Here is an 11,345-nt window from a genome sequence, read left to right as displayed (position 1 = left end):
TTTTTCATGCCCTATATCTGCAGCATACATTGCTCTGCTTCTTATTTTTCAGTGCACTATCTTTATTTTCTCTTTACTGCAGGGAGCAGAGGCCTCATCTTGTGTGATAAATGTGCCTGGCACCTTCTAACAGTCTAAGTGTGCAGATGCATGTTTAACAGTGAGTGGAAAATTGGGTGGTGTGTAGATTGATGGAGCAATTGCACCCAGCTGTGACACTGCCACCGTTTTCAGTGTGCAGGAAATGGCCAAGGCAGCAGTGCGGCATGAAGCACAAGGCAGCTATTTCCTTTGTAGCTGACCAGAGTATCCTAAATGTAAATGGCTTCATCAAGAATCACAACAGCGATTGCCCTGTAAATTGGGGAGACAGCTTTTGCATCTGCTCTCAAAATAATTGGTGTGTCCACAGAGCTGCTTTCTCATCCTCAGTGACAATTCGGAGAAGCACGTCTGTGAGCTTTGCTGTTGTATGAAGTATACATTGTCAGGGCTGTGGGGTGGGGAAGTTTTGTTTCCAGGTGTTGATAGGGAACTATTACATGTGATGCTAGAAACCAGCTTGTCCTTGTGGAGGAGCACTGCAAGGCAAAGCAAGCACAGGGGCCCAGAGTGGGAAAGGCTCCTTCACTTTGCCATCCCCAAGTGGAGAGGGACTGGAGCCTTCCCAAAGGAAATGGCAGTGCTGGAGCAGTGTGAGGCCCTTGGAGCTGCTTTGGATGTGATGTGCCCTGCATGGTGCCCACTCCTCAACCTTTGGGCTGTTCATGCCATTCTGGTACTCTGTGTCCTACACTGCTGGGATCAGTTTTGGGGCAAGAAAGTTGAAGAGGGATGTGCGAACAAAGCACTGCAGGAAGACCTGAGATAAGGCTGCAAGCTAGTTGTACTGTCTGACTACTTAATATCATCTCACGTAACCTCTCTCACAAGCAGTTTAGAGCCAATGAACATTTTGAAAACCAGTACCAGACTGGAGCATGACCAGAGAACCAGGCATGCTTATGCATGTACTGTTTTGTCCTGTGTACATTCTTCTTGAACAGCATATTTCAAAAACAGTGTATTCCCTATCTAGTTCAGAAGTGGCTTTCCTTCCACCTAGACAGAATAAAGGTGGTTGCACACAACAGCTCTTTGAATTTATTTATAAGGAAGTAACAGAGATGGAGGGTGTCCAAAACCAAAATGGTTTTCAACAGCGCTTGCCAGGTCTAAGAGGAGGCAAGAGAGGGAGATCCAGAATTTAGCCAGACTTGTTGATGAAAGAGGATACATCATAGCCTGAGTTATGCATTTTCTTCTCCTTCTTCCATATTTTTGTGCTAACTAGTGCTTATTTCTGAGTGCCAAATGCAGCAAAAAACATGTAGCTTTTTTCTTGACTATGTATTTGTTAGAACTTGTTACTGTCTTGCTCTGGGGGAGGGAGAAGAATAGCACAGTCTCTAGTTAATTCTTTGATTTCATCTTCAGAGATTTGCAACAGTCTTAAGGGACACTCAGAAGAGCTTTCATGTTTCTGGGGTGGTAATTAGGGCAGTAAAATGCTTCTTCTCAGTGTATCTGGTGGGAAATGGGGAGGTCAAGGGCTCTGGCTGGAACTCGTTCTAAAAGGCCCATGAGCAACACTCACAGCTAGAAGCAAGGAGACACAGTGGAACAGGAGGTGGGGTTGTCAGCAGATAACCATGGGCACTGCCAGTTAGGATCTGCAGTTTCAGCTGAAGCAAAAGAGTACAGGAGACAGTAATATGGCACGTATGGCACTGTGTCAAACAGCAACTCTGTTTTAACTTTTAGAGGGGATGTTGTTTTCTGCTGCTTTTTTTTGCCTCTCCTGTGAGCTGAGGGCTCCAGGAGCATCACCACAGAGCTAATCATACTGGCTTGCTAAAATATGACTGCTCTGATGAAAGGTGCAACCCACAGGGAGAGGGACTTACAGTGCAGATGGGAGCATAGGTGGAGGCCTGAGTTCACTCAGCTCAACGGAGACAAACCCTTTTAAGATGATTTGTAGCGAAGTTTAACAAGTGTACGGAATCTAGGGGATAAGCAATGTTACACTGGGTTTTTTTCTTCACATCATACATGATTTTTCAAGACTTTAGACCTTCTAAAGACTGACAGCCAAATGCTGAGTGAGAAATGGGGTTGCCCTGAGTTTGACATCACTGAAGCTGCAGAGTGTTCTACAATGTCAAGAAAGCAAAGTCAAGGGGGGGGGGGAGCATACAGAGTTTTATTATTTTTGTCTAGATTCATGTGTTTTTCAATTTTTCTCTTACTTGGAATGAGAAGCCTATACACACATCAACGTGCTTCTCACTAGTTCGTGTTTCCTTCACCCAGAGACACATGTAGAGGACCAAGGGCAGCAGCACACTGCAGAGACTTACATGGCAACTCACACCACCACTCACAGTATGCCAGGAGACCTCCAAACCCTTGTACACTGCTTTTGCTAGGTGAAGTCACCAGTATACTCTCAGAGAGAGGTCAGCTGTTAGCCAGTATAAATGGGGGTAGCAGACATCTTACAGTGCCGTTCTGTGCAGTGTCTTGAAGAAAATAAGCCTTAGCACTCACCAGTCCACCTTGTATGAAAGAAGATAATGTCTGCCCACCGCATTTTTCAAAAAAGCTCTCAGGCATAAGGGAGAGATTAATACCAGGAATGTACTGGTCTATTGTGCTTATGTGGCAAGGTTTTGATAGCAGCGGGACTGCAGGGGTGCCTTCTGTGAGGGGGTGCCTTCTTTGAGAGGACGCCAGAAACTGCCCCTGTGTCAGACAGCCAGCTCCAGCTGGCTCTGAGATGGACCCACTGCTTGGCCAAAGCTTAGCCCATCAGCAACAGTTGTAGAGCCTTTGTGATAACATAGTTAAGAAAGGGTAAAAAAAACCCCACTGTGCAACAGCAGCGGGGAGAGAGGAGTGAGAACATGTGAGAGAAATAATGATGCAGACACGAAGGTCAGTGAGGAAGGAGGGGGAGAAGCTGCTCCAGACACCAGAGCAGAGATTCCCCTGCAGCCTGTGGTGAAGATGCTGGTGCCACAGGTTGTCCCCCTGTGGAGGTCCATGGTGGAACAGATATCCACCCACAGCCTATAGAGGACCCCACGCCAGAGCAGATGGACATGCCCTGAAGGAGGCTGTGACCCTGTGGAGAGCCCATGCAAGCAGGGTCCTGGCATGACCTCTGGCCCCACAGGGGACCCACACTGGATCAGTCTGTTCCTGAAGGACAGCACCCCGTGGAAGGGACCCATGCTGGAGCAGTTTGTGAAAAGCTGCTGCCTGTGAGAAGGACTCATGCTGGAGAAATTCAAGGAGGACTGTCTCCTGTGTGTGGGACCCCACGCTGAAGCAGGACAAGAGAGTGATGAGGAAGGAGCAGGAGAGACAACATGTGATGAACTGACCGCAACCCCCATTCACCCTGGGCTGCTCGGGGGGAGGAGGTAGAGAAATAGGAAGTAAAGCTGAGCCTGTAAGGAAGGGAGGGGTTGGGGGAAGATGTTTTTACATTTGTTCTTATTTCTCATTATTCTATGCTGTTTAATTGGCAATAAATTAAATTAATTTCCCCAAGCCAAGTCTGTTTTGCCCATGGCACTAATTGCTGAATGATCTCCCTGTCCTTATTTCAACCCATGAGCTTTTCAAAGTATTTTCTCCCCCTGTCTGGGGCGGGGGTGGGGGGTGGGGGGGTGGGGGGAGTGATAAGGCATCTTGGTGGGCACCTGGATGGTGCAGGACTAGAAAGCTGGTTTTCAGCATAATGAATCCTCAGACTACATGACAAGACAAGAGCATGTTGATGGGGAAATCTGAGTTGCACAAAAGCTCCTGCAATGGACAAAATCTTTCAGTTCATCAGCAGGCATCACTATGTCATTCAACTTAGTCACTTTGACACCAAAACCATCCCTTTGCCCTTTTCTGAAGGAGGCTACTGCAGAGCTATTAGTTTTCCATGAGCTACAATAAGCTCACAGCACGTAGCCTACCATCTTCCTCAAGTCCTGGTGCTGACAGTCACCTGCCAGCTGAGACTGTGCACACTGATATGTTTTCATCAGCCCAGAAGACTAGATGTCTGCCCCAAAAGTGTTCCTTCCTTCAGGGACCAGCTGTGGGACCACTCCAAAGACTCCCTGATTTTTTCTATCTAGGCAGGTTTACATGACCAAAGCAAGCTAGTGGGACCTGGAAATGCAGAAGCTGCTGAATTTTCCTTTTCTCACTCTCAAGAACTGCTGCTGAAGTCTGCTTGTATTTGTGGGCTTTTATACTGAACCCTGTGCTTGGCCTTGGAGCAGCTGGGCAGCCACGCTGCAGGTCTGGCTTTTAAGAGAACCACTGATCCTGCAGCAAACACCCTTTTGTGCACTTTGTGTACTTTCACCTCCAGGCAGGCTGGGATTTTTCTGTTGCTTTCCATAACCCATGAATGCAATCATCAAACCCACTTGCTGATTAAAGAACCACAAACAATCAAAATCAATATTCACTTTGCATTTAATCACAGGAACAAAATGGCAAGACCTGAAGCATTTACCTCTAATGAGGACATGATGCTATGTTCACAATAGTATTACTCCATTAATCACTCTGTAAGGAAAATAGATGGTACATTTTTGACACTTCTGTCCTCAGAGATGAGGTCTTAAGATGGTGCTACATCATAGTGACACTTGTGTCATTGAGGCTGACTAAGGGGACGTCTTAGTGTTGTAAACAACCTCTCTGGGGATCACATGCAGGCACACTCACAGACAAAGAGATACTTGTTGAAACCATGCAAGATTTCAGAGTCAGAGACCTCTGCCTCTTACATAGAGCTGGTGCGTCAGGTCAGCGTGTGTGAGCAAAATGCCAGGTGAGCGGTGTTGTGGATAGAGCTCTCAGTTACATCAGGCATTACTGCAGCAGCTCTCCTTCCACTCTGCTCCCCACTTTCTTTGGAGGTGTTTCTTGTAGGAATCAGAGGAAAAAGTATTATCCCATCTATCTGTGCAAGTTTCTTAGTGTTTCCTCTTGTGGTTTGGTGCTTCTTCCATCGTGCCAAGATGTTGGTAACAGGACTGTCTCTGTGCAGCAGCTTGTCAGAAGACAGATCATCTTCCTATGTCCCATCAAATGAACATTTGTGATAAAAGTGACTAAAAGCTTTATCTGAAGGTGTATTAGAAGAGCATTCTAGGAGATATTTAGAGGCAATTTTCCTATGTTTGTTATTTCAAGTGTCACTTAAATTCATTAGCTCCTGCTGCATATTCCTGATTGATAATCCATGTAAATGTGGCTATTAAGCCATTTGTGATAGGAGGATTAAGACTGACCTTAGGTGGGAAACAAGCAACATCCATAACACATCAAGTCTTAACAAATAGTTCTCAGAAGTCCCAAACCTTAAGTAAGTAGTACACAGTGAAGGAATAAAAATGCAGGTTATGCGGTATACCAGAAATTTGGGCAAAAGATGTGCAGAGGAAAAAGCACGGCAATGAAATCCTGAACTGTGCAAATGTATTCGTAGTTTTGTAAAATCCTTTAAACTCTCTGCAGCCCTCTGATTCTGGATCCTCTTGGCCTGATTAGAAAAGGCCGTTCTCATTTGCAGGTTCATTTATAGTCAAAAGGTTGGACTGTAGGGTTCTCAATTGGGAAATAGTTCAGTGTGCTGTGAAATTGGCTTTACTTTGGGACAGTGAGCTATCTAAAGCAATTGCCTGTCCAGGGAGGCCAGTGCCCACTTTCCAATTATCCAAATATTTACTTCAACTTTTTAAACGTCTTGTAATGTGAACATGAAGACTAATAATATTGGGGAGGAGAGTCATGGACCCTATGCATAGACTGTGGAAATTTCTTACTTACAGAGATGTTTAAATTTAGCAGGCATGAGTCCCATGGAGGATTTTTCAAATGAACAGCTGCACATATTTGATCACAGTTTTTCAAGCAGTGACAGCACTGGTTATTGTATTGATATTAAGCAGCTCCAGTTGCCCCTCCATTAGCTGACTGGACTGGCATAACCCTGCTAAATGGGGGCAGGGAGGAGATGGAGGACCTGACTTATTTGTGCAGAGTTAGTTAAGTGCCCTTAGAAAACCTGATTCAAGAAGGGTTTTCTTAACTCAGTGCAGTACTATGCAAATTTGCACTTAGGAAGGTAGCAGTTGCTACCCGGGAATGTGGTGCAAACCAACTCGCTTAGCCTGGGGTGTGGCTGGGGCTGTCTCATATGCCCCTGGAGCAGAGCAGTGGCTGCAGTTGCACATGTTTGATCGAGCCTTGCCATGGCAGACCCCACTGGCCCACACAGAAGCTGGGCTGGGGACACTGTGCTTGCGGCAGGCTTTACCTGCCAGTGGCTGCGACGCCTGCAAGCACTGACAAAAATAGCTGCAAGTCCCCGGCGCCAGATGGCTTTGGCACTTTGGGTTGGGGCAAAATGTCAGTCCTATCAGTGCCATGCTGGACTCTGCGTTGCTGCCGGATGGATATTTGAAGTGCTGCTGTGCAGGAGGCAAGTGGATGTCTCGCAGTGCTGAGAAGTGACTCACGCCCCAGAAACTAGTAGACACTCATTTGTAGAAAAGAAATGATTATGTCTCATTATAGCATGCATGTTGGGGACAGTATGGGTCACTGAATCTATGTAGGTCAGAACAGTTTAATTTTGCTCTAAGTGAGTATGCAGGTGTGTTTTAAGAGGCTGAAAATCCTATTTTTAGATTGTTTTAGTAAGCAGTCATCTTGATGTCACTTTGAAGTTCTAGGTTTTACAAAGCTGTTGCATTAGCCACAGTGTTTCCTTCTGTCATGTATTTGCAGTGCTCAGGTCGTGATTCAGAGAATGTGAGGAAGCTCTTAACCAAAGCATGGCACAGGCAATTTAATTCTCATCCAAGGCCTGGGCTGGTTGCATTTTGGCACTTGCTGAGGAAAGCAGCATCTGTGCAATTGTAGATGGATCTAAACAGATAGAAATAGGTGGCTCTAGTCAATAAAAAGAAATACTGGGACTTGGACCTATAGCAGCAGTATCATCCTGATGTTGTCCAGCTCCAGCAAATGGCTTTGGAAACAGACTTCTGCATGTTTTTTTAAGAAATGTGGAGCTGTGTGAGCATCTATCACACCATCCTACGTATGTTCACATTAAGTAAAACAGTTTGCATTTAATACAGACTTTGAAAACTGTCAAAAAGAGTCTTATTTCCCAGCTCTGCTCACCATACAGCCCTGTTTCCCTGGGCAGCTCCTACCCCACCTATTATGATGGATCCTGCTTATGCCATCTGGAAACCAAAAGTCTGGTGCAACTTAGAAAAAGAGTAATTGGCTTGGAACCTACTACAGAAAACAGTGAAAAATGACAAGCCTTGCTGCACTGGTCTCTGGTTTTGTGGCTGTCACCAATAGCTCCTTCTTGAAAAGAGCAATGTGGGGAACTGGTCTGGGTACAGTGCTTGGACACCTATCAAAGTTTACCCTTCTCCCCCACTTACCCTCCTTTCTTTTCATTTACCCACCGTTAATATCTGCCCTCCCCACACTCCTTCATCCTTCCAAATCCAGAGTGTTGCTTGCTGAAATGTGATTGTTGATTCCTTATTTACATGTTCTGAAATGTTTTTCTCTTTTATGAACATGAATGGAAACACTGCACAACACCCCCAAATCCATGCATTATCTCTACTGCTTAATGTATACACCATATATATGAGATGATTGTTACTGGTCCAGTAGGTGAAATTGTGACAAGTGGAAAAAGCTGTGGAATGCCAAAATGTACATTAGAATTAACCATCTGAAAGTATACTCTTCTCCAAGGATTATGATATTTGCATGTTTTATTGCTACTGTAAAGACGATTTTGTAAGGAGAACTGTTTCAGAATAGCCATTTCCCTAGTGTTGCTACATTTCTTGAAATATGAGGACTTCAAAATCAATTTCAAGTAATACTCATGTTCTCCCTAGAGGTGATGTTTTAAGAACTGGCCTACCTCACACATTTGGTGAGGGATCATGTTGAGTGACAGCAGGTGGAAAAGCTCCTGTGTGGTGTGTGAGGGCTCCTCACACCATTGCTGTATCAACAGGAGTCATTCATCTGAGCTTCCCACCAGGAAATGTACAAATGCAAAATATGTTTATATTGCCTAGCAGATATTTCAAATCAGTTATAACCTACAAAAGCTGATATAATGGTAAGAAATTTAAGAAACAAACTAAAAGCCAACAGCCCCTTCGTGGCACTGAAGGCGTATAGCATGGGCGAAACAAAGCACATTCCTGGGAAACAACTGCCCATGACTCCTTTAGAGCACTTTTAGAAGATCAGCACTCCCTCAAGCTTTCTTAGTGCTTAGCATTTTGACAAAAAATGACATGTATCCATAGCGGGTGGCTCGCTGTTTCATGCTGAAACATCTACCCTCAAAATCACTGTTGGACTGATAAAGCTCATTACCACACTTGCATACTGACACTTTCCTGAACTGTTGGACAATCAGAGTAAGGTAATTTCAGTGTCATCTACCAGATCTCCAGCCCTGCTCTGTGCGTGCGTCATGGCATACCAGGAATATCTTCTACTACAAGCCAAGTCCAAAAGAGAAGAATCCACTTCACTTGAAAGAACTGATAAACAAAACATAACACTCGACTTTTACTTTCTGCTAACAGGCTCTGTTACTATCTCGTGTCTAAGAACATAAAATATTTGGAAAAAAAAGATAAATTTGGCTGTAGACAATCCATGCCATGAAAAGCTCCCACAAATGCTTAAATAGCCGCTACAGCAAATGAGTGTGCCTTTTGCATGACAGCTCAATCATTCATAAATGTGGTTATACCATTCTGCATCATATTTAGGCAAGCAAGCTTGGTATTCAGCAAATTATTGCCAACTCCACCAGCACTCTGTTTTCTGCGGTTAATAGGAAACCAGCTTGAAGTCTGAACTCAATTTCTATTAGCTTGTGTGAAGGCAGAAAGTCATGTCTTCTGTAGTGGTGATAGATTTAGCACTGATCGCAGAAATCAGTCATATTGCCTGAGGTTGGCTTTACTCTTAGTGATGATGTAATTGACTATTTGACAATGTGTTCAGCATGCTCTGCACCTCCAAACCAAACAAAATAACCTGGGCAAAGCTGGTGAGCCCAAATCATAGAAATAGAGCTCCCCAGAAGTGAAAGTAGCTTTTCAGAAGACATGCTCACAGCCTCAGCTGTGGCTAAGTTGTGTCACTGGGCTAAATGTTCTGTGGGATTTTTTTAATTCAGAAAGCTTGATGCTTTTCCACAGCCACGTTAAGCTGTCAGTGTTCTCCACACAGATTATTTCTGATCCCGTGCCACCCACTCCTATGCTTGCTCTGGATAAGCCTTAAAAAACTGATCCAGGTTAAAACTAACCAATTCGGCAAAAAAAAATCTCCTTTTACTATTTACCAATAGTCAGCATTTGGTCAGTACACAATACAGTCAGCTGAGCAGCCAAATCAGTCAGTGCTAGCACAAACTGTGAGAGTAAGTAGATGGGACCAGTCCCATCACTTTTACTGGTATGCCCTTGAAGTACTTCTATTAATTATTGGCAGAGCTAGCGTATCATTTTCAATAAGCTTTAATGCCACAGTCACTGTATATGGATCTACAGTCAGGACTACAACATTAATATTTGTGATGCTAAATACAATTAAGTATTTGTCAACTTATTTATTGAGTAGTGAACATACTTAAATAATTTAGAGCTGTTTAATAATGTTAAGTGATGAGGTGCACATGTATGAGCACTTTGCTTCATGCCATGAATACGATGAAAGTAAATGGGTTTCTTCTTCTAAAATACTGAAAAGCACATGCAATTCTCCTCCATTACATAAACTGTTTAAATATGCTCACCACAATGCCACTTTAATATCTGTCAATATTGCATAAGGTAGGACATCTATCAAGAGTGAGAAGGATGTTTTACTGTATTTTGTCTGGAGCTGTACATTCACAGTGATGATTCAAGAGACAGGTCTTGCACTTAGAGAGTGTTATTTGCTCAAGTTCATGATAACTTCCAGTTATGTTGGCTTATGGCATCTATGCAGAGAGATCGGTTCTAATCACTTAAGAGCAAACATTGAAAGAACCACCTAAAATTTACCTGCTACTTCGATGCAGATTTTTGCCAGCAGGAAATGGTTAAGTTTTCATTACATCTCATTCTGAGGAATCTTGCTCACTGCTTGGCAATTTGCTCACTCAGTGTCTCTTAGCTTCCCAGTAGCACACGTTGCATGTGCCATCAGTCTCAGGCAGGTGAACTTCTTCAGAAATAAGGTTGTGCTGTGCTGATTATAATTTTTACATCTTCTTACCATTAGTAGACTAGTTTTATAGGGAAGTTGTAGCCTGTGGCTGCAACCAGCATGTCTTTATAGACTTAATACCAAAGAAGCCTCAAACTCTTATCCCAAATACTGAGCCTGCAACATCTTTTACTCTGGAAGTGTTTTGTGTCCTAGCATAACCATTCATGCTCATGGAATTGCATTATACCACTAAATCTGCAATATAATCCAAATTTCACCATTCTATCATCTTAACAACTGTTTTTAAGGAATAAGAAACTGTTAAAGAGTAAATAGTGTATAATATGCATAATTATGCATAGTCTTCTGTGATTAGCTAAGATCACAGAAAAGGGGATATGGAATAAGGAATGGGAATTTTACTGTTGAAATTCAAATAAATGCAATATTCCCAAACTGCAAAATCCAGGATCACAAATCAGTGTGAAATCCTCACCAAACAGTTTTGATCTGTAGAAATGTGTACTACCCAGGCCTCTTCCATTAAACTGTTTTCACAAATGTAAAAACCTAACATAATTTCTTTGGTAGGTCTTACTAGTTTCAGAAGAGGACATGGTACTTTTTTTTTTTTTTAAGGCCTATAAAGAGAGAAAGTGCAGTCAATTCATGAAATCTTTTGAGTGGCATGCATAGAGATCTTCATAGAAGATGGATATCAGGAAATACAATAAACTGCAGAAGATCTATAGAATCCTTATGAAGCTCAAAAATCACTTTCCATTCTCTAGGAAGAGGTGCTGTTCACATGCCTACACACAAAGTGGGAATAGCTTTAAAAATTAGACTTTGAAAATCAATATTTAATTGACACATCCCCCGCTCATTCCCCCCCACCCAAAAAAAAAAAAAAAAAAAAAAGAGACAAGGAATACTGAAATTAGAATAATTGTGTTGTACATGGTAAGACCCTGTCATTATGTGGACAGGGCAAGATTTCTGAACAA

This window comes from Strix aluco, chromosome Z, assembly GCF_031877795.1.
Source record: "Strix aluco isolate bStrAlu1 chromosome Z, bStrAlu1.hap1, whole genome shotgun sequence".
In the NCBI taxonomy this organism is placed as follows: domain Eukaryota; kingdom Metazoa; phylum Chordata; class Aves; order Strigiformes; family Strigidae; genus Strix; species Strix aluco.
This window is presented reverse-complemented; position numbering follows the sequence as displayed.